Below are 6,075 nucleotides of genomic sequence, written 5' to 3'. Positions count from 1 at the left end.
CAGCTGTCCTGACGTCCAGCGCTGTTCCTTTGCCCTCCCAGAGCATTCACCCCGAAGCATGGGTGTGATGGACCTGGCCGGGTCTGAGCACAGCTGAGGGCGTCCACTCAGGGCGAATTGCTCAAACTAGGGGCTTCGTACAGCCCCGGACTGGAAACCTTCTCAAACAGGCCACCAACCAGTCCCACAGAGCGCTTCTGCTGTCAGCCTGGGCAGCCAGAAGCCTCACTAGCCAACTCACTGACACCCCAGCTCTATCCGTGCCCCAAACAGCCCGGGGCCTAACACACAGGTGAGTGGTTGTAGAACCCAATCTCACCCTCCCCGAACGGGTTCTGTCCAGTCCCAAGAAACCAGCCACAGGTCCCGATCAATTTACACTCTGGATCTTACCCACAAGTCACACTGAGCCAATCCTTTAGAATCTAGAATCTAAGGCAGGGGTGTCCAAACTTTTTTCAAAGAGGGCCAGATTTGATGAAGTGAACATGCGTGAGGGCCGACCATTTTGCCTGACATTCTTTGAACCATTAAAATTAAATGCAAATTAACTATTTTATGCAAAGTTTATTGCAAACGGCATACTTTTCATTTCGTCACATGGATGACAAATCTAAACAGGTGTTAAATCACTCTGCCTTTCATATCTGAAGGCCAGATGAAAAAAAAAATCCAGGAAGCTGAAATATATGTCAGGAACATTGTAAAGTACATTACATATTATTGGTAATAAAGGTTGTCTGTCAACTTTTAAGTTCAAAAAATATGAACAGGAACATAACACCAAGTATACATGTTGTGTCCAAATATATTTATAACTGATTTAGACCAAATGACTTTAACTGAGATTTTACAATGTATTCATCTCAATACATATGGATTTGTTGGGGGCCATAAAAGATAGATATTGCCAAATTACCTGGGGGGCCGTTTTAAACCAGAACACAGGCCGCAATTGGCCCGCGGGCCGGACTTTGGACATGCCTGATCTAAGGCCATGTCTATATTGGCATGATTTTGCACAAAAGCAGTTGCTTTTGTGCAAAAACGTGCTGCCTGTCTACACTGGCGGGGAGTTCTTGCACAAGAACACTGACGTTCTACTGTATGAAATCAGGGCTTCTTGCACAAGAACTACGATGCTCCCACTCAGGAATAAGCCCTCGTGTGCAACTGTTCTTGCGCAAGAGGCCAGTGTAGACAGGTAACGTGAATTTCTTGAGCAAGAAAGCCCTATGGCTAAAATGACCATCAGTGCTTTCTTGCGCAAGAAAGCGTCCACACCGGCATGGATGCTCTTGCGCAAAAGCACATCTCTTGCGCTAAGGCACATGCCAGTGTAGACACACTTTTGCACAAATACTTTAATGCAAGAACTCTTGCGTTAAAGAGTATTTGCGCAAGATCAAGCCAATGTAGACATAGCCTAAAGGTTTATTACTAAAAGAAAGAAAAGCATGAGAGTAAGGTTGTTAAAGTATCATACATTAGATGCATTGAATCTCCCCGTTCTCGATGCAGGCTTGCAGCAGAGATGTTATAACTACTGGCTTAAAAGTCCTTGGTGTACATCCTATGTCAGGATGGGTCCACCGTTCTTTCCTGCTCGTTGATCCCTGCAAGGCTGCCTTGGGGATGAAGAGCTGAGCTGAGCACCAAGATGGAGTCAGCCACATAGCATATTTATACCCCCCCTTGCTTCTTCCAAGCTGGAGATGGTCAGTGGCCAGGTGTGTCTTTGGCCTTCAGAGGTCCATTGGGCACGTTGCTGACTGATGCTTTTTAACCCTTTTTATTGTATAATTACAATCGTATTACTATGATGGGCTCTAACCCTGCAGCCCAATCCACTGAGGTCTGGACCACGCTGGGATTTTCCCTCGGTATAGCTACATCTCTCAGGCATGTGACCTCCATTTCCCCTGAGAGATGTAGCCCCACCAACAGCCCCACGTCAATGGACAAATTCTCCTGTCGACCTAGCTACCACCTCCCAGGCTGGGAAGTTCCTACGCCATGGAAGAGCCTCTCCTGTTGGTGGAGATCGTGTCTACACGGGTGCAGCTGCACTGTTGTAGCATTTGAAGTAGAGATGTACCCAGATCCTCAGGGCTGGAAGTATCCACCCACTCAGCTCACATTGCAGGCTGGAGGCGAGGAAGGGGACGTGGCTGAGCCATGGCAAATGCTGAAAAATCCCAGCTCTGTTGTTACTCAGCAATCGTCCGGGCCCCTGTTGTCCCTATGAACTTGTTTCGTGTCCTGCCCATTCCAGTTCCTCATCACCCCTCTGTGTTCTCTCTGGCTGAGCCTGTGCCACCTCTGCCAACCTTAAGTAAGTCAGGTAGCGACCCAGATCTTCCAAGCTATGTCAGCACCTCCCTCCCATTGGATACTATGGGGATTAGGCACCGTGCCTGAGATCTTTGTGATTATTTCACCCTCTATCTCTGCTCACTCTTTAGGAATAAATTACCACCACCATGGAGCCCCAGCTCTGCCACTGTGGGCCTCGGCCAAATCGCTGTCTTGCTGTGCCTCGGTCTCCCCTCTCTGCCAAAGGGGGAAATGACTGGCTCCATTGTACAGGTGCATTGGGAGTCCTCATTAACACTTGTAGATTGAGACCCTCAGATGGGAGGGGAAATAGAAGAGCCAGGGACTATCATTATCTATGGCCCACGCATGGACTAGCCTCTCTCCCTGCTATTGCTGTCCAGGGGCGAAACTTCAGCTGCTCTTTGAACATAACCCATCCATCACTGCCCCTCCAATCCCTTGCTTGGATTTTAACCCAGCCACTCTGATTGGCTAACAGTTCCCATCTGCCCCTTGGGGGGAGGGGAAGGCCTGCCTCCGCTGTGTCTCACTGATTACTCTTATCAGGCGACAGTGGCTTTTCCTCTGCTAGCCCAAAGGAGTGTCACTGGCTTATTGATTGTGTTTCATCAAGGCCAGGCCATCCTATATCCTCATCCCCCTGCCTCTTAATTGCCTTTTGCATTTGAAATACCGGTTTCTAAAGAGCAGGCTCTTCCCACTCATACTCAGTCTCCAGGGCTCCATAAAACTCCTGGGTTTCTAAAACGAGCCTGGTTTAATCTCCTCCATACAGATTACTGCTGAGGCTAGTCATGGTTGTCGTTGCCTGGACATCCAGGACACTGACAGATGCTCACTGTGATCCCATCCAGCATGGTTGGCAGTGGGCAAATGAGGCTGTGTAGGCTAAGGTTGCCTGCATAACTGTAATCCAGCCCCGGAGAAGATGCCTTGTGATTCAGTCTTTAACTACATGATCCCATGCTCCTTTTTTCCCACAAGACTCCTGCCTCCAACTCCCAAGCATCACCCCAGGCTCCTGGAGGCATTCATACCGTGCCTTGTACCATTGGTCTGGAGGACTTGATAAAGCTGGGTTTTCTGTCCCTGGTACGTCTACACTGTGGTGCTATTTCAGGAGACTTCCGGTATCCCGAAATAGCTATTCCACATCTTTGAAACAAGCCTGTTATTTCGAAATAAAACGGGGGCACTAGTCCAATGTCCCTGTAAATCTCGTTCCATGAGGATTAAGGGACATTTTGGAATAGCCATTTATTTCAAAATGTGGTGCTGTGTAGACCACTCGAAATAAGTTATTTCGAAATTAACTCAAAATAAGCTACACAATTTGCATAGCTCAACTTGCGGAGCTAGTTTCCAGCCAAGGGTGCAGTATAGACGCCCCCCCCCTCCCAGTGACTTGCCCCGGATTAAGCCCTTGCAGAGCTGGGGGATGGAACCCGGGAGTCCAGACTAGTGGACACGCCACCCTTTGCATTTCTGGAGATCGGTTCTGCTGAAGGAGCCAGTCTGGTCAGTGCCGCTGAGAGGAAGCTTGGGATTTACTCAGCAGTAGACATCCCAATCCTTCTGGGGCTGTGTGACCTGCTTCCTTCTTTTCAGGCAGGCTGGCTGAAGCATTGGACTAGAACTTGAGAGATTTGGGGTCCGTTCCCATCTCTGCCGCAGACTCTGCCTGTACCATAGGCACAGGGAGACAGATTTGCTCACAGTTTCTCATCTGAAAAATGGGGTTGACATTTCCCTACTTAACAGGGCTGTGCTCAGAGTCATCAATGTGGGGGAGACATGAGCTCCCTCCCTTGGAGGAGTGCAAGCTCTTAGCATAAAATGCTGCCCATCCTAAGTCTCCCCTTGTACTGTCTACGTGCCAGCACTTTGTGACAGAGCTTGGGGCTCCAAACCATTTACCGCTTCCAGCGAGTTACCCGCTTTCCAGGATAGAGCCTGGTTCAAAGTCTCACTGGTCATTCTCCTGGGTCAGCGTCCTGAGGGAAGGCGGGTGTGTTTCTGGCACTGGGAGAGGGCGCCTCATGGGAGACTCCTGTGAAGTCCGGAGGGCTGTGCCTCTTTACACCAGCACAGGATCTGGCCTCTGAATTTGCATAAGAAGCTTTCCTTGATCTGTGTGTGCACATGCACGGGACACCCACACAGTACCGTGCTGTTCCTTCCGGCACTGAGAGCTCGGAAATGCAGAGTGAAGGTTGCCTGCATGACTTTACTCCAGCCCCCAGGGGATATGCCTCTGATACAAACTTTAACAACATGATCCCGTGTTATTTTGCTACAGGACCCCTGCCTCCAACTCCTGGGCGCCACCCTAAGCTCCTGGATCCAGTTTCATCCCACCATCTCCCACCCACCTGGTTCAGTTCTTGTCCTCTTCGGTCCTGCAGCTTCCTCCTTCTCCCTGGGCACCAGCCGGGGGTGGCCCTGAGGGCCTGGGGCCACAGCCTTCCCCTCTCTGCCCCGTGCCTAGGACCACAGTGGCCCCTGGTGAACACGAAGAGGAACTGCAGGGCAAGTCTGGCTCAGATGGATGGAGCATGCTCCTTTGCTCAGTTTGATCATGTACAGGAGCTGTGAGGGGCTGGAGCATGCTCAGTGCAGAGGGACTCTCTGGACAGAATACTGTATGCACCAGCACTTCATTGCTGTCCTCAATGGGGCAACTCCTAAGGGTGGGGAAAGAGCCTCCAGCCTAGACAAGGCGAGGGGGGGCATAAAGCAATCGGGGGAGAGGTCAATGGGCATTCACTGTAAAATAGGCACATCTCGTCTATTTCACACTCCCTACGACTCCACGGGTCCTGCAGACCAGCATGTAGGGAATCTCGCTGCCAGACTCTGAGTCTGCACGGAGCCTGTGTGAGCTGAGCTCTATCCCTCCCCCCCCACACACACACACCCCCAGAAGTATACTCATAACTTAGCCAAATTTGGGCAGATTTTCATGGAGATGTCAAAAGTCACATCGAGGATGCCAGGATGAACCCAACCCTCCACCAATTGTCAAATCCTTTCTCTAAAGCATGGAGGTGCTAAAGCTGCTCAACAAAGCAGTTGTAGCCTTTTTTAAATGGCGTCAGAATGTATCGTCCGCCAATCTTATTCTTCTGAATGGCTGGACAACTTTTGCTGCAAGTTTAAAAACCAGCCCAAGTCAGACACCTGGCATGAGACACTTCAGCCCTAAGGCTTAAAGTATGAGAAAGTTACAAGCAATTGAAAACAGGATTTTGGAATGGAAAATGCCAGCTAACCTTTTAGATGGTACTGCTGATTCTGCCTAGAATTACACTTCTTATGAAGCCTCAAAGTCAAATTCGCTTGCCCACACTGTATTTATATGGCCCCATTTCCACAGCATCTCAATTCCATCAAGGGATTATGGATTTATAGTTAATGTTGTTGGGAACCACCAAGGGACGTTTGGATTTTAGTGATTTTTGTTGCTAAGGAACAAACTTCCAGCACATTCAGATCCTGAAAATCTGAAATCTCCCAGGCAGGTGACTGTGAATTAAATGACTTGTTCTGTAATACGAGCTGTGGTGGTGACATATTGAAAATCCACCCTCTCCCCGTCCTTCTTCCTCTGGATTGCTCCACTTTTGAGGGGTGGGTGCTGCTGACTCCTGCACGGAATAGACTTTGGGCCAAGTGTTTGCCCTTGGCGAAGGCTGCAAGGAACTATGCATAGGTAAGCATGGCAGAACCTGGCCT

Source organism: Pelodiscus sinensis, chromosome 26 (genome assembly GCF_052426305.1).
Source record: "Pelodiscus sinensis isolate ZL-2025 chromosome 26, ASM5242630v1, whole genome shotgun sequence".
Lineage (NCBI taxonomy): Eukaryota > Metazoa > Chordata > Testudines > Trionychidae > Pelodiscus > Pelodiscus sinensis.
The sequence above is the reverse complement of the archived record's forward strand: the minus strand, read 5'-3'. Positions refer to the sequence as shown.